The 24683-nt window shown below is 34.6% G+C and overlaps 1 protein-coding gene and 1 pseudogene across 5 annotated transcripts in view; one reads left to right on the top strand and one right to left on the bottom strand.

Moving 5' to 3' along the window:
- Nucleotides 1-13682, bottom strand: part of LOC309642895 (large ribosomal subunit protein eL21 pseudogene) — a 528492-nt pseudogene extending 514810 nt beyond the window's left edge. Inside the window, exon 1 of the transcript XR_014268613.1 lies at nt 5662-13682. The product of XR_014268613.1 is annotated as a large ribosomal subunit protein eL21 pseudogene (transcript). The remainder of the gene's footprint in view (nt 1-5661) is intronic.
- The window catches only part of CTNNA3 (catenin alpha 3), a 1725675-nt gene that overhangs the window by 281279 nt on the left and 1419713 nt on the right, over nt 1-24683 (top strand). The window lies entirely within an intron of this gene.

A 24683-nucleotide genomic window follows, 5' to 3' on the forward strand; every position in this document is an offset into this window, starting at 1 on the left:
TGAAATGAAAACTACACTAGAAGGAATCAATAGCAGAATAACTGAGGCAGAAGAACGGATAAGTGACCTGGAAGACGGAATGGTGGAATTCACTGCTGCGGAACAGACTAAAGAAAAAAGAATGAAAAGAAATGAAGACAGCCTAAGAGACCTCTGGGACAACATTAAACGCAACAACATTCGCATTATAGGGGTCCCAGAAGGAGAAGAGAGAGAGAAAGGACCAGAGAAAATATTTGAAGAGATTATAGTCGAAAACTTCCCTAACATGGGAAAGGAGATAGCCACCCAAGTCCAGGAAGCGCAGAGAGTCCCATACAGAATAAACCCAAGGAGAAACATGCCGAGACACATAGTAATCAAAGTGGCAAAAATTAAAGACAAAGAAAAATTATTGAAAGCAGCAAGGGAAAAACGACAAATAACATACAAGGGAACTCCCATAAGGTTAACAGCTGATTTCTCAGCAGAAACTCTGCAAGCCAGAAGGGAGTGGCATGATATACTTAAAGTGATGAAAGGGAAGAGCCTACAACCAAGATTACTCTACCCGGCAAGGATCTCATTTAGATTTGATGGAGAAATCAAAAGCTTTACAGACAAGCAAAAGCTAAGAGAATTCAGCACCACCAAACCAGCTCTACAACAAATGCTAAAGGAACTTCTCTAAGTGGGAAACACAAGAGAAGAAAAGGACCTACAAAAACAAACCCAAAACAATTAAGAAAATGGTCATAGGAACATACATATCGATAATTACCTTAAACGTGAATGGATTAAACGCCCCAACCAAAAGACATAGACTGGCTGAATGGATACAAAAACAGGACCCATATATATGCTGTCTACAAGAGACCCACTTTAGACCTAGGGACACATACAGACTGAAAGTTAGGGGATGGAAAAAGATATTCCATGCAAATGGAAATCAAAAGAAAGCTGGAGTAGCTATACTCATATCAGATAAAATAGACTTTAAAATAAAGAATGTTACAAGAGACAAGGAAGGACACTACATAATGATCCAGGGATCAATCCAAGAAGAAGATATAACAATTATAAATATATATGCACCCAACATAGGAGCACCTCAATACATAAGGCAACTGCTAACAGCTATAAAAGAGGAAATCGACAGTAACACAATAATAGTGGGGGACTTTCACACTTCACTTACACCAATGGACAGATCATCCAAAATGAAAATAAATAAGGAAACAGAAGCTTTAAATGACACAATAGACCAGATAGATTTAATTGATATATATAGGACATTCCATCCAAAAACAGCAGATTACACATTCTTCTCAAGTGCGCACGGAACATTCTCCAGGATAGATCACATCTTGGGTCACAAATCAAGCCTCAGTAAATTTAAGAAAATTGAAATCATACCAAGCATCTTTTCTGACCACAACGCTATGAGATTAGAAATGAATTACAGGGAAAAAAACGTAAAAAAGACAAACACATGGAGGCTAAACAATACGTTACTAAATAACCAAAAGATCACTGAAGAAATCAAAGAGGAAATAAAAAAATACCTAGAGACAAATGACAATGAAAACACGATGACCCAAAACCTATGGGATGCAGCAAAAGCAGTTCTAAGAGGGAAGTTTATAGCTATACAAGCCTACCTAAAGAAACAAGAAAAATCTCAAGTAAACAATCTAACCTTACACCTAAAGAAACTAGAGAAAGAAGAACAAACAAAACCCAAAGTTAGCAGAAGGAAAGAAATCATAAAGATCAGAGCAGAAATAAATGAGATAGAAACAAAGAAAACAATAGCAAAGATCAATAAAACTAAAAGTTGGTTCTTTGAGAAGATAAACAAAATTGATAAGCCATTAGCCAGACTCATCAAGAAAAAGAGGGAGAGGACTCAAATCAATAAAATCAGAAATGAAAAAGGAGAAGTTACAACAGACACTGCAGAAATACAAAACATCCTAAGAGACTACTATAAGCAACTTTATGCCAATAAAATGGACAACCTGGAAGAAATGGACAAATTCTTAGAAAGGTATAACCTTCCAAGACTGAATCAGGAAGAAACAGAAAATATGAACAGACCAATCACAAGTAATGAAATTGAAACTGTGATTAAAAATCTTCCAACAAACAAAAGTCCAGGACCAGATGGCTTCACAGGTGAATTCTATCAAACATTTAGAGAAGAGCTAACACCCATCCTTCTCAAACTCTTCCAAAAAATTGCAGAGGAAGGAACACTCCCAAACTCATTCTATGAGGCCACCATCACCCTGATACCAAAACCAGACAAAGACACTACAAAAAAAGAAAATTACAGACCAATATCACTGATGAATATAGATGCAAAAATCCTCAACAAAATACTAGCAAACAGAATCCAACAACACATTAAAAGGATCATACACCACGATCAAGTGGGATTTATCCCAGGGATGCAAGGATTCTTCAATATACGCAAATCAATCAATGTGATACACCATATTAACAAACTGAAGAATAAAAACCATATGATCATCTCAATAGATGCAGAAAAAGCTTTTGACAAAATTCAACACCCATTTATGATAAAAACTCTCCAGAAAGTGGGCATAGAGGGAACCTACCTCAACATAATAAAGGCCATATATGACAAACCCACAGCAAACATCATTCTCAATGGTGAAAAACTGAAAGCATTTCCTCTAAGATCAGGAACGAGACAAGGATGTCCACTCTCACCACTATTATTCAACATAGTTCTGGAAGTCCTAGCCACGGCAATCAGAGAAGAAAAAGAAATAAAAGGAATACAAATTGGAAAAGAGGAAGTAAAACTGTCACTGTTTGCGGATGACATGATACTATACATAGAGAATCCTAAAACTGCCACCAGAAAACTGCTAGAGCTAATTAATGAATATGGTAAAGTTGCAGGATACAAAATTAATGCACAGAAATCTCTTGCATTCCTATACACTAATGATGAAAAATCTGAAAGAGAAATTATGGAAACACTCCCATTTACCATTGCAACAAAAAGAATAAAATACCTAGGAATAAACCTACCTAAGGAGACAAAAGACCTGTATGCAGAAAACTATAAGACACTGATGAAAGAAATTAAAGATGATACCAACAGATGGAGAGATATACCATGTTCTTGGATTGGAAGAATCAACATTGTGAAAATGAGTATACTACCCAAAGCAATCTACAGATTCAATGCAATCCCTATCAAATTACCAATGGCATTTTTTACGGAGCTAGAACAAATCATCTTAAAATTTGTATGGAGACACAAAAGACCCCGAATAGCCAAAGCAGTCTTGAGGCAAAAAAATGGAGCTGGAGGAATCAGACTCCCTGACTTCAGACTATACTACAAAGCTACAGTAATCAAGACAATATGGTACTGGCACAAAAACAGAAACATAGATCAATGGAACAAGATAGAAAGCCCAGAGATTAACCCACGCACCTATGGTCAACTAATCTATGACAAAGGAGGCAAAGATATACAATGGAGAAAAGACAGTCTCTTCAATAAGTGGTGCTGGGAAAACTGGACAGCTACATGTAAAAGAATGAAATTAGAATACTCCCTAACACCATACACAAAAATAAACTCAAAATGGATTAGAGACCTAAATATAAGACTGGACACTATAAAACTCTTAGAGGAAAAGATAGGAAGAACACTCTTTGACATAAATCACAGCAAGATCTTTTTTGATCCACCTCCTAGAGTAATGGAAATAAAAACAAAAATAAACAAGTGGGACCTAATGAAACTTCAAAGCTTTTGCACAGCAAAGGAAACCATAAACAAGACGAAAAGACAACCCTCAGAATGGGAGAAAATATTTGCAAATGAATCAACGGACAAAGGATTAATCTCCAAAATATATAAACAGCTCATTCAGCTCAATATCAAAGAAACAAACACCCCAGTCCAAAAATGGGCAGAAGACCTAAATAGACATTTCTCCAAAGAAGACATACAGACGGCCACGAAGCACATGAAAAGCTGCTCAACATCACTAATTATTAGAGAAATGCAAATCAAAACTACAATGAGGTATCACCTCACTCCTGTTAGAATGGGGATCATCAGAAAATCTACAAACAACAAATGCTGGAGAGGGTGTGGAGAAAAGGGAGCCCTCTTGCACTGTTGGTGGGAATGTAAATTGATACAGCCACTCTGGAGAACAATATGGAGGTTCCTTAAAAAACTAAAAATAGAATTACCATATGACCCAGCAATCCCACTACTGGGCATCTACCCAGAGAAAACCGTAATTGAAAAAGACACATGCACCCCAATGTTCATTGCAGCACTATTTACAATAGCCAGGTCATGGAAGCAACCTAAATGCCCATCAAGAGACGAATGTATAAAGAAGTTGTGGTACATATATACAATGGAATATTACTCAGCCATAAAAAGGAACGAAATTGAGTCATTTGTTGAGACGTGGATGGATCTAGAGACTGTCATACAGAGTGAAGTAAGTCAGAAAGAGAAAAACAAATATCATATATTAATGCATGTATGTGGAACCTAGAAAAATGATACAGATGAGCCAGTTTGCAGGGCAGAAGTTGAGACACAGATGTAGAGAATGGACATATGGACACCAAGGGGGGAAAACTGCGGTGAGGTGGGGATGGTGGTGTGCTGAATTGGGCGATTGGGATTGACATGTATACACTGATATGTATAAAATTGATGCCTAATAAGAACCTGCAGTATAAAAAAACAAACAAAACAACTAAAAAAAAAAAAAAAAAAAAAGTGGTCATAGCACCTCTGTCTGTCCCTCTTCATCTCAGAATAGTGACTCATGGTCTCAGCGGCCTAGCTGTGGGTAGCAGTTGACCTCTCTGCTCATTACAGAGTGAGTGAGACCAGCTCCAGGGCTTTACCCCACTTGGGCACGTTAAGAATCCCACCTTCAGATGGAGGGCAGAGGCAGAGCAGATAATATATGGATATTGCTTGCTGCCATATTTGATAGAAAGTTCAGGAAGTCTAAGTCCTTAGTAGCTAGACTCTGCTTCTGCAGTTTTCTTCTCATCAAAAAGCATCATAGAACAACATTGGCCAAAGAGAAGAAGCAATCCAGTTTTGCAGAACCAAGCATACATTCCATCTGTTCCCTTCGTATGGAATTAATAATTCCCTATTTTCTGCCTGATCATCCATTGTCTTTGAAGTTTCCTGATTCTCTACACCCCACCCCCCGCTACCAGGGAGAACACCTCTCTGCTAAACTGTGCTCCAGCAGCTCTTTTGTGTATACTTCTATTTCAGACGTTTCATATTATATTTGCCATTGTTACTCATTCACGCATGTCCTTCACTAACCTGTGTTTCATCTACCTTGGTATCTCTGGCCCCTAGTATGGTGCTTGGCCTATGGTAAGTAAGTAAGTAATAAATGTTAAGTGAATGAAGCATATGGCACAAATGAACAAAAATAAGTTGTCATCTTTGAATTCTGCTGTGTTGTTAAATTTCCCCTATTGCATTTCACAAGTAAAACAAAGTAACTTTTATTTCATGTACTTTATTTCAATTTCATACTTATTCAGTGCCTTAGAAGTTACTATGCTAAGTGCTTTAAGAAACACACAGATATCTAAGTCCCCAATTAATTCTGGAAGCATTTCTGATACATACTTTTTAAAAGTAATAGTAGGGACTAAATAAATTTGAGTTGAATGTAATGTTTCTTGAATATTTTCACAAGGACTGGGCAAGTTGGCAAACCATTTATTTATTGAACAAACATTTATTGGGCACCAACTATGGGCTGAGCTTGGTACTGGTTAACGAAGATCAACAACACCATCAAACACAGTCTCTGTTCATGGAACTTATAATTTAGTGTGTGGGAGCAATTAAATAAATACAGAAATAATTGTTTAGAGAGTTGTGTTAAGTGGTAGGAAGAAAATTGTCAAATATAGTAATTATATTTTTTCAGTGTTGGAAAGAAGTAGTATTTAGAAATTGGTCGCCTCAAAATATAAAGAAAGGTATTTGGAAATTTATTCCGGGAACCTTGAACTCTTAGCAAATGCTGTATAATCAGAACCTTTCAGTTATCTTTAAAGATATTGATAAATAAAGTGTTGTTATAGGAACAATTTTAATAATGGGAATGAATTAACTTACTTTCTATTGAAATTTTTATTCATGATATTTGTAGAAGCAAAAATAATATGTGTGTATGTAGAAACTCATATTTTATGACCATCAAGAGGCGAATAGCCATACATTCCCAGCAGATTAGCTGTTTCCCCGTCATATCTGACTTTCATTTCATCTTTAGTAGTTGTTTTCTTATAATTACAAGAGCACTGAATTGGAAGCTTGTAGAAGAATTTTATTATCTTTTAAAATCTGTTGTTGAAAGGCATTGGGACTGAATGCTTGCTGATAAATGTTAACAGCAATACGAAGTGTCTAGAAGAAAGCGTCCATTTGTTTATTCATCTAAACATTCTCATCGGTCACGCCCGAGAGAAAATGGGTGAAGATGGGAGAAAGTAACAGAATACTCATTAGAGCCATTTGCCCTAAATTTCGTAGACCTGCTGATATTTTGGGTACTTACTAATTTTCCTAACTGAAACGGCATTAATGCTGTCTTAATAAAAAGACCCAGAAAATCTATGTCTGAAATTTAGAAAATATTTCAAAGGGAAGATGGTATGTGCATTCTCTGTTAGTTATTATTTTTAGGCACCTCCATTTATGACTACAGTAGTAGTTTGTATGAGCTGAGTGTTGCCAACCTTCATTCATTCAGCAAACATTGATTGATCAACCATTATGTGCCAAGTTCTGTTCTTGGCACTGTATGTATGTATCTATTCTGTGAATCTGAGAAAATAATATACACTATCATCAATCATCATAGTAATGTTAACTTTGTCTAATGTACTGCCATTGTGTTGGCTCTTTTCTTTATATGGTGTGTTTGGTTGGGAGAAGTTTGTGATAAGACAATAAAATGGATATTCAGGTTCTTATTCTGAATTTGGTTTAAAACTAAAGAAGCCTTTAATGTGTATTATTTCTGAATTAGATAAATCTCTGTTTTGGGAATACAATCCAAACTGGCTTTTGCTTTCCTCTGGGTTAGCTCTGTTCTTAGGCTGACTTTCTTCATAGTAGCAAAGAGGGTTCTCATCAACTCCAGGCTTACTTTGTTCTTGTTTTTTTTTCAGCTGATGATTAACCTCTTTCCCCATGTCAGTTCCCCCAAACAGTCCGATTGGCTCTGCCTGGGCCATGTAAAACCTTGGACCAAGATGTCCTGATTGGTCAACCTAGATCTTGTGCCCATTCCTGAGAAGAGAAAGATAAGCTAAAAATATTAACAGCCTTTATAGAATTACGTGAAGTGAGGGAAGGTCAGTGTGCTAGTGGGAAAAAAAGTGCTGTTTCCTGAAGAAGGACTAAAAGATGCTGGCAGACAAAAATAACAGATGTCTACCACAAATAAATGTAAAACTTAATTGTTTTTGTGACTTATCTGAAGAAACTTCCTAAATATATTAAAAGTAATCTAGAATGTTATATCACTTTGCAAAATAAATTTGACCAAATCAGGAAGTTCTAAAGTATGTTAGAAATCACCTCTATTCAAAAGATCAAATACCTTTTCTTCTTTGTTGAATGACTAGGCATTTTAGAAAGAGCACTCCTCTATTTCTCTTTGATAGATGCATTTTTGGGTAACTTTAAACTTTGGTATAATTTCAGAATTACAAAAATGTTGTAGGAACAGTACAAGGAACATTTATAGTATTACCTATATACATTTTACCCAGATTTATTAATTATTTACATTGTGTATTGTTTACTTTATTATTCTCTTTCTTTCTCTGAACTTTTGGAGAGTCAGTTGGAGACACTTTGATCCTTCACCCTTAAAAACTTCATTGTATATTTTCTAAGAACAAGGGCATTGTCCCAAATAACCGCATATAGTTATCAAAATCAGGAAATTTAACACTGATAAAATACTCTTACCTAATTTAGAGTCCATACATATTCAAATTTTGTCATTTGTCCCCAAATTGTGACTATTTTTCACAGTCCAGGACCAATCCAGGGTCATTCATTACATTGACTTTTCTTGTTTCTTTAGTTTCCTTTAATCTGGAAGAGTCTCTCAAGCTTTCTTTGTGTTTCTTGACCTTGTTTTTTTTTTTTTTTTATAGTATAGGCCAATTATTTGAAAGAATATCCTTCAGTTTGGGTTTGGCTCATGCTTTCATGATTAGATTTAGACTATACATTTTTGGCAGAAATAGCACAAAAATGATGTTGTGTCCTTCTCAGTGTGCACATGATGTTTATACCAATATTAGTGATATTACACACATACACATACACTTACATCTATGTTTCTTTATTTACATAAAAATCTATAAGTTTATTCTGATGTTACCAATACCGATACATTCATTTGTTCAGCATACACCTTTCCTTTTTTCTTGAGTTTATATGACATGCAGAGTACCTTATTAGTTACTCTGGAAATTTACAAAGAATATGAGGAAATATCTATATCGGAAAAGTCTTATTAATATGATTGACTTCTTTCATTTGGCGATGAAAAACATAATTTATGAAGATTTGTAAGTAGTCTAAGAAGAAATCAATATTCAGTTTATTAAAGAAACCTAGAGAAGGATTGTTATATAGGCTGAGTACTTAATGTACCTAAAAACACAAAGCCCATGAGGTATAAAGAAGTGTACATGGTCCTCATGTGATTTGGGAAAGGTGCGCTTGTGGTTAGTCTTCTGAAACTGATATATTATTGTACTAGTGGCACGTTTATTCTTCAAGTGCAACTATGAGGGTGTTAGAGCAGATGAGGTTAGTATACAAAAAACCCCACTGAAGTACTAGTTTGTAGAAAGAAATTAACTTCATGAGATATCCATGAAATTATAATTATAGGGAAAAATCTCCAAGGCTGAATTTGTACTGGAATGTTTTCCATTTTATACTGACTTTCCTCGCTGTTAAATGTAACTTTCTGCAACCTGCAAAGTAGCAGTGATGTTCAAATTTTTTAGTTCTTTTACTTTAGTATTAATGAAAGACCTTGTCTTTTGTGTCAATCCATATAATAATAATCTATGCTCCATGGGTTTTATTGATGACTTTTGATTCAGATGGTTAAGAGGAATTCACCTTCTTCCTTTTCTACTCCCTAGACTTTCTTTAGTGAAGAGGAGCTGTCAGGCAATGTTCTAAAATTATAAGATAAAGGTAATGTTATTTCATTATGAAGCAGAGACATTTACATGTACACTGTATCTGTGGCATACTTCATTATTTTATAGTAAATGAATTGAAATTACTTTTCTTAAAAACAATAGCAAAAACTTTTAACTATTGATAGAAGACAATCCTTACTTCAACTTAGACTCATTAGCCCCTGAACAATAGGCATTATACTCTATTAGTGATAAGAAGGGGAGAGTCAGCTATTTTATTAATTTGTTTAATGTCTTATAACAAAACTCTGTGCTCTGAGAAAATAAAGATAATAATAGCTAACTCATGAGTACCTATTGCATACCAGAAAACATTCTTAGTGTTATACATATTAGCTCATTTAGTCCTCCTAAAACTCCTATATGAGGTAGATACTAATATTACAATTTTCAGATGTAGCACAGAGAGGTTTAATTACTTTACAAAGTCACACAGCTAAAAAAGGCAGAGCTGGGACTTGAACCCAGGGAATCTGCCTTGTGAGTCCATTGTATTAACAAATTACCTCTATTCAGTTACCAATTAGATGAATTTATTCCTGCAAAGTTTTTGTACTATGTTATAATTTAAAATAATGTATAATTTAGATGTTTTAAAGATACTATTTTAATAATAATAATTTAAAAATTTATACCATTGTGCATAATCTTTACAACAACCATTTGTTAATTCTTCTTAAATTTGTTTTAGGGGATTGAATGTACAAACTACACAAATAGATTTAAATGCTCTTTCACTAATAAGAATAAAATGCTGCTAGTTTGTTAGTTGATATTGGCTTTTAATGTATCCTGTTTAACCCTGAAGGAACACTAGTACGTTAGATATGTGCCTAATTAAAGGAAGGGAATTTTATGAATATAACTACTGTACTGTTATTTTTGTAAAAGAATGAAATTTGAATCATAACTCTGGCGTATCTCAGTTGGCACATACGTTCCCTGGCAAATGAAAGATTACACTTACATTGGTTTCTAAATTTCTGAAGACCATTATTTTGCTGATATTCATTTACATTCTTCCCTGAATATGAAAAAGTGCTTTAATTTATTTGCAGTTGATGACAAAATCACTCTATAGACATGTATAGAGGAATGAAAAGAAATCTTCTTTTGGTTTGAAGGCAAGGGTGGTGCATATTTCGGTACTATCCTATCTAATTACATAACTCATTTAAGATTTATTCTGTTAAATGTCTTGATAGTTGCATTTTATGTGAACGGAGACAGAGTGTAGTGTAGTAGAACAAGTATTAGATTAGTCCTAGTTCCCAGCCATTAGACATGGAATTTTAAATAAAGTCATTTAACATCTGAGTCTCAGCTTCCTCATTTGTAAAATGGGACTACTAATGTCCTCCCCGCAACCTCACCTAGTTGTGAGGACTGACTGAAACGTTATATGGAAAATTATTTTTAAGCATTTTCTGACATGTTAAATTTACAATCATTGTCTTTATTAATGAAGGTAGAGAGCCATAAAATTTAGTTTAGCTTTATTAGACATTACAGTTGACCCTTCAAGAAGTGGGCGTGATGGAATGGGGGGTCGGAGGGAAGAGGGGGATTGGGGCCCCTACCCTTCGTGCAGACACAGAGCTTTTCAATGGGTGGTAGATATCGATGGTTCTACATCAGTGGATTCAATCAACCTCAATGGTCTGGTACTATAGTACACATTTATTGAAAAAAAAATCCATGTATAAGTGGATCCTAGAAGTTTGAACCTGTATTGTTCAAGGGCCAACTATATTTTTAAAATAATTGAACTATATATATAAATAACTTTATTGTAGTATAATTTATATAACATAAATTCACCCATTTAATGCATACAATTATATTATTTTAGTAAATTTACAGAGTTGTGCAACCATTACCACAATCCAATTTGTGGAACATTTTCATCACTCCCAAAAGATCTTCTATGCCCATTTGTAATTATTCCCTGTACCCACCTCTAGCCCCATGCAGCCACCAGTCTACCTTCTGTTTTATGGATTTGCCTTTTTTGGACATTTCAAATCAATGGAATCATATAATATGTGGTCTTTCTGTCTGGCTTCTTTCACTGAACAAACTGCATTTGAGGTCCTTCCATTTTGTAGCATGTATCAATACTTTATTCTTTTTTATTGCAGAGTAATATTTGTTGTATGGATATATCACATTATATATTCTTTATCCATTCTTTATCCAGTTGATGGACATTTGGGTTGTTTCTACCTTTTGAACATTGTGAATATGTTTTTATGATCATTGTGTACAAGTTTTTGTGTGGACGTACACTTTCATACTGAACTATACTTATGCTGATATTTCGATGGAAATTTGGTTTTATTCACTATATGTAAGACTTCAAGTGGAGAGATTAAATATAAAAAATTTAACATATTTTCCTCATATTTATACAGTAAATGGGCTGTCCTCATTAAAGTATTTTTTCTCTTATATACAGATGAAACATCATCTTTATAATATATAACCTTATCGTTTCTGTTAGAGTTATTTCCTTTCTCTTGTTTTATTGCGTTAAAAAACCCTGACTTTCTAAAAGTGTCTTGTAGGGTGGGTCCACTCTGAAAACTCAGACCCTGATTTAATACCTTCCCTTTCCTCAGGCTTTTGCTTCATTTAGATTTTCATTAGGTATTTTGGTTTTAGTATTGATAATCCCTGGGTTTTGTACTATCCCTGGCATGTTTATATCACTGTCTTAACATGTGATGACTACTAGTAATTGGTATTTTTGTTTTGTTTTTTATATTTTTAATTTTTGTCTTGGCCTGGGAATAGGCTATGTGAAAATATTATATCTGAAATAAACATAACACTTAGTAGTCCAGAGTCGTATTAGATAAGCTCTCACAGTTTAAGATGTTAATAAAGACTTTTAGTTGACATTTTCTTAATTTGCTTGTAAACTTCTCTGTAATTTAATTATGAAGTTCTTTTCCAAGTGGTTGAAATTTAGCCTGTGTGGTTTATTGTGAATGAAAAGCCCAATAAAATTATATCCTAATAATATCCTATAGGGTATTATATTCCATATTGTTAACACCACTTTGGTAAATAATATGGTGGTATAACTGCCTATAGCAATTGCACATATACACTGAAATCCACTTGTTTGTGTGTTAAACTTTGGGGTTCTTTAAAAAAATTGAGTGGTATATTATTTATAAGCCCTTAAAGGTTTTTTCTCTTGCAAATAATCCTTTGTTTGGTAACCAAATAAAATGGTATGATCTCAATATCATCTTTCCCCTAAAGGGTTCATTCCATAGATGTTAGGATATGCTGTTTATAGGGTGACAAGATTTTATATAGGGAACCACTTTTCTGTGAATTTTTCATTTTGTTATTCTCATAATCAACACAAGATGTCACAATAAATATATCTATAAGCTTATTTCTGATTTCTTAGTTATTTCTTAGTTATTTTTTCTTTCTGATTTCACAAATTGTGGAATTTGTTAAGTTCATACCTTCTCATGGTACAGAACATTTGTGGGTGATAAAATAGATTGTTAGATATGGGAACAAATAGTTAAAAATGATAAGCACTCACAACAGAATTAAAATTCTTATTGACGTCTTGAAAGTTTTGGTGTATGTATTTAAGAGTTTATTTGATTTAGAGGATTTTAATCAGGATATAAATTCTACTTTTTCTGACTTTGTAGTACATGCAATGAACACTTGATCAAAGGCACTAAAATAAGTGTTAATATGAGATTCAGTTGTCTGAAACAACCTCTGTTACCCTGATGCTTATAGTTATTTGGGAGGTATGACAATTATCAGAAACATTAGACAAACTTTGGTAGGGGCCCTAGTGGAGGAAGAGATCTTCTATAGTTGACAGGGTCAGGGAAGCCACCACAGCATGTTAGTTGGTCCTTGAAGATCAGGTATAATTTTAACAAAGAGTGATGGAAGGTGTTCCAGCTGGATGAAACCTTAGAGAAGAAGTTGTAAAAGTGGAAAAGGATAAAATATTCAGTATACTTGGATCAAAGGATAGGAAATGGTGTTGAAATGTTAGGAAGAGTCAGAGCGTGGAGGACCTTCAATGCCTTAGCCAAGAACTGCAAATTTTATTTAATTATGAATAAAATGATTTAAGATTTTAATCAGAGTCTAGGGAGTTGAATGTAGCAAATGTTTAAAGAAAAATACTGATAAAATTCTATGAAACTAATAATAATGTTTTAAAATTTGACCATAAGTGGTATTTCTTACTCTTTAATAATTCAGTTACATTGCTTTCTCATACTTATAATAAAACACAATAAAATTATATAGCTGGGAGGATAATTTTATCAAGATGATGATGATTATAATACTATATTAATGACAGTATCTATAAAATTTTAAGTCAATGCTGGAAGCATTGACTTAAAAGCATTTAAGCATTTAAGCATTTAAGTCATTTAACATTTTATTTTTGATGTTCTCTTGAATAGTCTCATATCAAATAAATTACACATTTAAACATATAACCCTATTTCTCTAGATTCAAACTGAGCTTGAACTTTGTATCTTCTTAGATACAATATTTTATTTCATTTCTGAATAATTGATGTTTACAAGTTAATGTTGGTATTTATCTTTAGATAATTTTCTGATTTTTTAAGTCACAGTAATACTCTAAAAAATTCACTTACTTGGGACTTCTCTGGTGACGCAGTGGTTAAGAATCCGCCTGCCAACGCAGGGGACACAGGTTCGAGCCCTGGTCCGGGAAGATCCCACATGCCATGGAGCAACTAAGTCCGTGCGCCACAACTACTGAGCCTATGCTCTAGAGCCCATGAGCCACAACTCCTGAGCCTGTGCGCCACAATTACTGAAGCTCACGCTCCTAGAGCCCATGCTCTGCAACAAAGAGTAGCCCCCGCTCGACACAACTAGAGAAAGCCTGTGTGCAGCAATGAAGACCCAATGCAGCCAAAAATAAATAAATAAACTAATTAAAAAAAAATTTGCTTCCTTTCCTCCCTTTCTCTCTCTCTCTTTTTTTCTCTCTCTGCATATATATATGCAGTTTGAGATATTGGAAAGATCACTGAAATGGAAACTAAGACTTGTGGCCCTGCCATTAGACTAGCTGTAGCCTGAAAGCCTCTCTTTCCTTGTTTGTAAAATGGAGAAATAATTTGATACATATAGATTGTTGGGGGATTAATTTAGTTAATGGATTTAATGTAAATGTTAAAAAATCTTAGCAATTATTGCTAATGTAACTTTATCATTTAGAATCTATGTTGTAACCTGAAAATATTTCCTGTTATTCAGATTCCCAAACTTGTTCCATCATGGTTCTGTCTAGTTCTATTTGCACTCTTCCAATATAGATATCACTGTGATATGTTAACCTAACTTTAAGGGGAAGTACTGGATCTAAATTTTCTACCACTTTCCTGCCTGCTGCTATCAACACCATAGTGTTGATATTTTGTATTAACACTGTGAAAGGATTTATGAGAATAGTTAGTTCTGTGTTGCTTATATTAGAGCTGGTTATCTCAATTCTTACTTAGTGGGAGGTGCGTCCGCTGCCATCATCTGGCTCCCAGTCCACAGCTTTAAATTATGTGAAGGAGAAAATGATTATAAATGGCTCCTTCCTGTGGTGTCCCTTATACTTCCTCTCCTAACAAAGTCTTTTAGATTTTTTCACCAGTTTCTCCTTGTGTTGCAGTCTAGGAGAGATGTCCCATCTGGTGATCAGCTTGAAAAGAGATTCCTTTAAGAATCATTGGGCTATGGTTAAGAATTAGATTTATTTTTAGAGAAGAAACTTTAATTGGTTATATTTTTACTGAATAAGTTTTTTAGATGTGAAGAGAAACTGCTATGATTTTGTTTCATTTTAAGGGAAAGATACTAATAAAATATATATCTGGGAAAATATTGCACCTAAGTATCATTTAAGATAAATATGGGGGTATCTATATGGGTAAAAATCAGAATTAAAATATAATGCTTCCAACTTTCCTTTTTATTGGTGGTGAATAACTGACATAGTGTATCATGTTTTTGACATGTTGGGCACATAAGCCAAATTTTATAGAATTTTTGATTTATATCCTTATGAGAGCTTTTCAATTTATCAGTTCTTTGCCTTTATGTGCCTGCTGAGCATGAAAGGCACTTTTGAGCTATGCAGTAATAAAAAAAATGCCAAAGAAACATTGGCCCAGGGGATAGGCTTTCTCTAGAAATAACTTTAATAACTGTAGTTACTGTAAACAATTTTTTATGGATACTTGATGCTCCCTCCCTATATTTTTATTTGAGTTAGTAATCAGAATTCTGTTTGACCAGTATTCTAGAGGTGAGAATCATCATTCTAATACAGATATTATAATGTGACAGCTGGCTGAGTCATAGTGGTTCAAAATGACCTTAGCCAGTATTGTGCAGGAATATTGTAAGGTTTTGGAGAATTACTCTTTCCTTGCCAAAAAGTAACTCTGTGTAGGTACTGTGTAGGGCTAAGATTCCTAAGGCATAGTTCAAAGCATTCATGCCTCTCACAGATATCCATGCTATTTTTCATTTTATGAAAGATTTTCTGTATTTTACAACACTGGTGTGAGCTGCTGCTTTATAGCAATGCCCACCTCCCATGCTGATTTAGTTAATAGACTTCCTGTTGCAGGTCAGAACTTTAGGTGACTTAAAGGAGCATAGTTAGGCAAGGTAGAGGATTGGAATGAGGTCTGAGCAAGTGCTTAACTTTTATGAGAATTTTATATTTTTTTAACAGACTTGAATGAATAAAAAGAAATTTATGGTTTGCTTTGAGATAAACATTATGTGGAGCTCATGTTAATGCTGTGACTGGATTTCTTAAGTTATTTACTATCAGTCAGGTGATTTGTAAGTAACAGACATTATTTCCTCCCTTTATCATCCTCAGTGTTTTAGTCATAAGTAAATGAAAACTCTCATATTCCATTTACACACTCCACTGTCACATTTCTCACAACATATATTAAGACCACTGGGATTAAATTATGTCTTTTTTTTCTCTTTTTCCTACAGTATTTTGAGAAAAATTCTCTCCCTTTTGCTCACTTTCCTCAGGGATATTTTGTCACAGTCTGTTTTTGCTGGTGTTTAATGAAGTCCTTTGACACAGTTCGAACAATTATTGAAGTTAAATCTTAAGGTAAAAGAATATGAGGAAGGGCCATTTTGCCATCTGAAGAGAGGGGAGGAAGGATGGCATGTTGAAATGGCAGAAAGAGATGGACATGTAAGGGATGTGGAACTGGAGACCTGTGTGTGATGTAAGGGCCGTATAAGGAAATATTTCCGCTCAGAAGAATTTCCAAGAGGTGAGAACAGGGCTGAACATAAATAAATAAAATGAAATTCAATGTCTGGATAGAAAAAGTAAGAACTCATGCTTTAGTTCCGGGTCTCCAAATAAGTTGTATATTTTTAGAAGCATCTTCCCGAGAGTGCATGGCAATTTAGATATTCATGATCAGGGTTAACATTGTAGCCAACTGATAAGTAATTTTTTTAACTTTGGAAGTTAGTATAACATTACCATGTACTTATATTGTATATTATAGTTTCTGAGTGCCTTTTTCTGCATTTCATCTTTAAATCTTCAAAACAGTGTGGGAACATAGCAGGTTAGATTATATTATTTCCATTTTGTATATGATTTAAATATCCCCTTACTACCCTGGGTGCATCTAGGAAGCCACATGGGTATTAAAGCTCTGCTGCAAGGGCTTGTAGACTCCACTTGCATAGCTGTGAGACTTCTGCTTTCCTCCAGTACTCCTCAAGTTATCTTTGAGGTCCTGCAGGGTGTGTCCCCACCAGTCATTATGATGTCACACCTGCTGCCAGACCTTCTGTGGGCATGTGATTCTTGGGCAAAGCTGTCTTGCCCTGGTGGTGGTGCTGCCTGGAGCTCAGGGTTTAGAAGAGTGGAGTGGGGAAGAGGGGAGAATGGATGAGGAGTTGGAGAGTTGTCCAATAAGTTATTCCTTTTTCATTTAAACTAGTGTTTCTAACTACATACACACATATGAATTTTTATAGTCAAAGGGTAATACTGCAAGCTTTAGCCTATGAAAGTTTGTGAAGAAGGCCAGAAAGCACTACTGTAACCAATATGTGATGACTGAAAGGTTCTCTGTAAAGGTCTCTATAAAGATTTGAGACACGTGAAAAATGATATTTGGTTCAAGTGGTCTTTTGGGTCCAAATTTCCCTATTATGCTTTTGTAGTTTTTGAAAGAAAACTTCTAAGGTTTAAAAAATTAAAAAGTTTTGTTCTTGCATAAGTGAATTCTGGACAGATGGAGAGAAGTCCCTTCTTGTCCACCGTGAGACAGTGGGCAGATGGTTGGAACCACAGGAGGCCTGGGATGCTGTTATTCTATACTGAGGTCGTTAGAGTTACATGAAGTTAGCCATCTCATGCTCTGTGTAGCATTTCACATTCGAAGAAACAAAGTGGCATCCAAAATAATTGAAAGTAAATTTAAATCTTTACTACTTTGTCTTATCAGACAGCCAAAGGCGAATAATTGCATACAACAAAGTAAAGCTTTCTTAAAGATTTTTCTCATTCTCTCATTTTCAAGATCTCCCACATGTAGGAGCTATAGAATTTTTCTCTTTTCTTACAGTGGTATAAGCTCCCAGAAAGCTCTTTCTCTAACCCAAGTCATACAAATGCCCTATATTTCTTCCCTTTCCTTTCTGGCTCAGTTTTGTTAAATAGATGAAACCAGCCTCAGGGACCTATTTTATTTTTCCTTCTCTCCCAGTACTTTGAGCCTGTGTAATGGGTTGGGGCCTGAGAATTTGTTACGCAAACAGTAATCTGTTCTCTTAGAGGATCTAGAAGGTTATAAATATATAACTCAATATTTTTCTTTTATTCCAAGAGCAATAAAAACCAGATCTTTGAAAATATTGTTGCATATATTGTGTGAATGAAGAATGAAGATAGTTGTTTATTAGCTCACGTATGCTTTTTAAGATGTTTTGGAGAAATCAGCAAAACATCTTAATACAAAGGATAACTGTATTTCTCTTAGGCAATGAAAGAAAATCCCTTGGAACTGTAAATTCTGTAAGTGATGTTTTCCTATTTGAAGTTGGCTAATAAAAAGTAAAGAGCCACATTTGCAGCCCACCCCAGTAATATATAGCTAACCTTTTCTTCACCTTAATTTTTCTTTCGACCAACTTTTAATTGTGCTGATTTGTATTTTATGTATCCCTATAAGCCACTCTATAGCCTTTCTGGTACAAGATGATGTATAAATATATAAATAATGATGAGGAGCAAAACAGCAATGTCTCTTACACAAGTGTAGATTTATCTTAATTCTGTAGAATTTAATGGTGCCAAGAGTAAGGAATCAGTTAGTGGTCCTTAATATTAGAGCATTAATCCTGACTTAGAAATAAATCAGGAAAGCTGTTCTGGCATTAGGTGGAACATAAATTCCAGTAACCTGGAGGAAAAAGTTAAAAAAACCTGTAGATTATTTTTACCTCCATATTGCTTCTGTCTCTGATTTTAATGAACATCACTGTTCAGTGTTAAAGTGGTTTATTTTTGCTTTATTTGATATATTCAATGCTTTGCATGCTGCCACCATTTAGTAGAACTCAGTACATATCTACTGGCTGATTATATATTTGAATTTATTGTTAACTAGTCATTGAATTTCAAGATGTACCTGCCATAGCTCTAGTTAGGGTAGTGAGGTTAAGTGGAGTGTAAACGTCTTAAAATTTAAGGACCATATTCTAGTTTTCATTCTGATTTTATACTAGCTTTTGAGTTGGTTTTTGGTGCCTAATACATGATCAGTTAGTACTTGTTATGAGACCTCTTATCCTGTAGTGGTGAGAATATCAATTTGCAATTAAGTAAACGAGTTCAAATCCCAGCTCTGCTCTTTATCAGTATGAACTAATCTCTCTTAGCTTTAGTTTCCTCAGCCATAAAATGGGTATAGTAATAATTTCTTTCCAGGACTGTTGTGAGCATAATGTATGTAAAGCTAGGGTGGGTCCTGAACGAATTGGCTGTCTCTATCTTCCTGTTGAATAACTAGGTGAAGAAATGAATTAAAACATTATACTTCCTGTTTAGAAACATATTTTAAACTAATTATCCAGTATATTAAAAATTAAGGATAGTTAATTTTTAATAAGAGAAATTAAATTTATTAAGAAATATAATGTTAAGACTAAGTAAGGAATACAATTTCAAGACTTATGTGAAAAGTTCATGCTTTGCCATTACACTGCAGTGTCTTCTTACGGAGGCATATACATGTAAATGTATAATAGAGTAAAAGACAAATGGGTCCACGTTTAGCAGGTGATAAGAACTATGTTACCAGGGAGTTCATGGCTATAAACCTTGGAGATTAATAATAGTTCTTATAAGCTAGGGTTTTCTAAAATAATTTCTATAACATACCTTCATTAGTTGATTTTTAGTTTACTCTTGTTTTAATTCTTATTATTTTATGTACGTATTTATCATACATTGCTTTAAATCTTTTAGAAAATAGGATAAATTGATAACAATAGATAGAAAAATTGATAAAAAATAAATGCAATTTCATTAAAAATTTTAAGTATACCATGTAAGCACCATTACTAACAGGATTCAGTGCCTTGGGTTCTGTGTTGGCAGGGATCCTTTGATTATGGAAATTATTGCACTTCTTTTAGTAGATGTTGCAAGAATTAACTAGACAAAGCATTCTGGAAAACTGGAGAGACTTGGATGGCTGAAGAAAACCTCCATTCCTAACTATGTTTAGTTTAAACTAATTAAAAATTTGGTATAAAAGAAACTAATATTGGTTTTTGATGAACTGTCAGTGGAGCAGCTTCTGTGTACAAAGGCTTTTTAATGACCTATTTGTCATTGGATGTGGTTTAAGTGAACTAATGTAATAATTTTAAGTATTAAAGTAGTTACCAAAGATCTTCCAATGAATGTGTGAAAGTGATGGATAAGCTCACAGCTGGATAGCAATATTTTTCCAATTGATCCTACCAGAAAGGAAAAAAAAAAAGAAAGAAAACAAGGCAGTAGGGCAATGATTGATTAACAGGGCTTCACATGTCAAGAAGGGCTAGAGATTCTGTTTCTGAGTGAGTGTTTTCAATTCTAGAAAGCACCCAATGCTTGCAGTTTTTCCTTTGAAAGTGGTTATATGGAAATAGTGAACCTGTAGAATTTCCATATGTTCTGTACGCAATTTCCATATGTTCTGCATGCAATTTCCATAGGCAGAGAGTGTATGCATAACAGAAGTTAAAATGTATTATTTTTTATATGAAAGGTAGCAGAGAAGAGGGTGGTGGTATGCTGAGGGGATGGTGTATTTAGCTTAAGCTTTGAGTTAGATCTTCTAATTAACCTCTTACAATTTTTAGAGCTACATAAAGTAGCTGTTGACCTTGCTTTATTGGAAAGAATTATAATACACAGAGGAAGGGAAAGAAATCTCAAGAGATTATTAAACTTTTTTTACCAGAAGGCTGTGAAACAAAGTGTCTAGTTCTTCATATGGAGCACAAAATAGAGTCCTTTGGATTAGAGTATAAGGGACAGTTAATACATAATGGAAAGGTGTTAAGAAGCAGGAGATTGAATTTCTAGACCACGTTCTGCCACTAAATTGCTTTGTGACCCTAGGCAAGTCTGGGTTTTAGTCTCCTTAGAGATTGTCTAGCTTTGAAACCTAAAAATTATGTGAAATTCTTTCATTTTATTATGCAGATGTTTCCCCTTGAATTTTCAGTGTTTTTGTGACCAGGAAATTGAAATATTTGTCTGTATACTTAAAATACTATGGAGGCTTCCAATTCATATCTGTGAAATATTCTGAAACAGAATGGGGGGATTGATTGCTTCATGAAATTGTGAGTTCTAGGAGGTACTCAAGGAGAGGAGAGACACTCATCAGAACCATGGTACAATAGTCTCCCTCTACCCATGGTTTTGCTTTTGGCCATTTCAGTTACCCATGATAAACTTTGGTCTGAAAATATTAAATGGAAAACTGCAGAAATAAACAATTCATAAGTTTTAAATTGCATGGTGATCTGAGTACTGTGATTAAATTGTGCACCCTTCTGCTCTGTCCCACTTGGGACGTGAATCATCTCTTTGTCCAGTGTATCCACGCTGTATTAACTACCCGCCCGCTAGTCACTTTGTGGCTATCTTGGTTATCAGATTGACTGTTGCAATATTGCAGAGCTTGTGTTCAAGTAACCTTTATTTTACTTAATAATGACCACAAAGCACAAGAGTAGTGATAATGGCAATTTATATATGCCAAAGAGAAGCCATAACATACTTCCTTTAAGTGAAAAGATGAAAGTTTTCAACTTAATAAAGAGAGGAAAAAAAATCTGAGGTTGCTAAGATCTACCATAACTTTTATTACAGTATATTGTTATAATTGTTTTACTTTATTATTAGTTACTGTCATTAATCTCTTACTGTGCCTAATTTATAAATTAAACTTTATCATAGGTGTGTATGTATAGGAAAAAACAGTATATGTAGGTTTCGGTACTATCTGCGGTTTCAGGCATCTACTGGGGGTCTTGGAATGTATCCTCCATGGATAAGGGGGGATACTGGACTGGGGGCTTGAGGTCAGGTTAATGGATTTGTTATTTGGTACTCCAAAACACTGAGGTTTTAGGATTTTAATTCTTGATGATTCTTTTTAGTGACGTCTGCTGACCCACTTGAGCCTCTAAAAAGTTACAAATGAAAAATGAAAGGTGTACATGGAAGCAGCCCCTTAAGGATTTCCCTTCTCTAAGACTGCAAATGAGTAACTGGCTCTTGTGAGAGTAGTTGCTTTCCCACCTTCCTAGATCCTACCAATCCTCTAAGACCAGTTTCTGGCCTCCACTTTTTCATGAAGTCTTTCTTAGGTATTCCAAACTATCTTTATCTTCCTGACTGTCCTTGGCACTTATTAGCAAATGTTGAAACATCTGTGGGATAACGTATATACCGCTCATTTAGATACTTGAGTATATTAAACTTTTCCTTAGTTATAAAAAATATTGGTCTTTTAGTATTTCATGAGCATGGCGGGGATCATAACATATATTCCTTCCCACCCATAACATATAATATTTTAGGTTCCAACTTAATGAGTATCTGTTGAATTAACTTTTACATGCAGCCCTGCCTCTCAGAAGATTACCGTTAATCTCTAGGCATATTCTTTTATTCATTGAATAGTAATATCTTTTTTTTATATATAAATTTATTTATTTTATTTTTGTCTGCATTGGGTCTTCGTTGCTGTGTGCAGGCTTTCTCTAGCTGCGGTGAGCGGGGGCCACTCTTCGTTGCGGTGCGTGGGCTTCTCATTGCCGTGGCTTCTCTTGTTGTGAGCACAGGCTCTAGGTGCACAGGCTTCAGTAGTTGTGGCTCACGGGTTCTAGAGTGCAGGCTCAGTAGTTGTGGCGCACGAGCTTAGTTGCTCCGTGGCATGTGGGATCTTCCTGGACCAGGGCTTGAACCTGTGTCCCTTGTATTGGCAGGAGGATTTTTAACCACTGTGCCACCAGGGAAGCCCGAATAGTAATATCTTGTGAGAAGTTTCTACTTGACTTTCTTTTTCATTCCTATTTCAGAGGTTACAGTAAGTTCTCTTTTTTTCTGATATTGTACCTTGGAGTTTCTTAGACTTGAGAACTTTATCTGATCCAGTTTGAATAACAATATAATCTTCCAGAAATTGGTTCCTAAGACCTCTCAGATTCCTACTATTTCATCTTTAGCACAATACAAAAAGAACATTGCCTTGTATGGAAATCAGGTTAATTTGATAATAGGCATATTGTCTCTCTTATTATAGTGTTCTGTTTGCTCTGCAGATTAATTCTATGCTCCACTTAGGATTTTTACCTCTGTTCTCTAAAGTCTTGGATTTCTTATTGTGATCAAGTGGTTTGTATTAAGTTTGGACCTGTCACATACTGACCCTGTTTAAAGAGAAAAAGTGACTGAGAGCCTTTAAAATCTGAATTTGTTCCTGCTTTGCCTTTGGGAAAAGAAACATGTTGCTGTTCATCATGTTCATGTGATGATTTCTAAAGCTATGTATTTTCAGTTCTTTTTTCCCACCGCTTTTTCCCACATGCTATATTCTTATTTGTATTTACTCATATTAATAATATCTTTGTATGAAGCCTTACAATTTTTAAATACTTTCATGAGGATCATAGCATATAATTATCAATGGCTGCCCTGTGAATTAGGCAAGCAGGCTGTATAACCTTCATTTTTCAGAGGTTGAAACTGAAGCTTAAGGGTTTTAAATGACTTGCCCAAACTTGAAACTGGAGCCAAAATACAGGTATTCTGACTCCTAGTTTTATGTTCTCTTTGCTATACAGTGTGGCCTTTGAATGATTTAAAAAAAAATAGAACAGAATTATGCTAATAGTGAATTTTTATGTGTTTTTGTATGTAGTGAGTGTTTCTTACAGTACATCAAATTTTATATTTGGAAGTCCTAGACATACGTTTTTAGCTCCTTTTTAAATGGTTGGTGCATAGTTTGGTGCATAAATACAGCAAAGAAGCTCTGTATTTGTCATTGTGGGCAAATGACAATAGAATTTGATGAATGGCAGCAGAAATGCATCAGGTGCCCATTATCTGACATGAATCTCATAATTGCTAAGTTACCCATTCACAGTCCAAAATGCCCCCAAGAAATTGCCCTTTTATCCTACCTATTATGATAGTAACTAAATAAATTTTAAAGAGCATAAAACGTTCTATAAAATAATACCTTTCTGCAGAAAAAGAATAGACTGAACCAAAAATTTGAACCTTAGTTTTCAGCAAACCTTAAGAGTTTGAAAATAATTTTTCTGAAAATTTCCAGAACCGTTACTTTAATCAGTTGTTAAATATCAGTGAAGAAAATTTTCTTTGGAAAGTATTAAGATGAGAAATTCAAGTTTATCATATGAAATTACTTTAACTATAGCATCTCCCTCTAGACATGCTGAACCGAAAAGACCTGGGAGGCTTCATCTAGTCCCAACTCTTAACCTATTGTGACAAACTTCCCTCTTGCCGGCTTCTCATTGTCTCCTTCTTAATAGATACCTTCTTTCCTCTTTCTACTGGCTGCTGTGCACACATTTTACTTTCTAGTTCATAAGTTTTCTTTCAGCAGCAATCTCAGAGGTTGAATCTTTTTATATCCATTTGAACATCTGAACATATTACATCTGCTGGGGCTTATATAAAGTTCAGCAGGGTCCATGTTGTTTATGTACCAAACAGAAATCCAAATGAAAGTATATTAGACTGGTTA

Source organism: Balaenoptera physalus, assembly GCF_965194825.1.
Source record: "Balaenoptera physalus genome assembly, chromosome: 14".
Classification (NCBI taxonomy): Eukaryota; Metazoa; Chordata; class Mammalia; order Artiodactyla; family Balaenopteridae; genus Balaenoptera; species Balaenoptera physalus.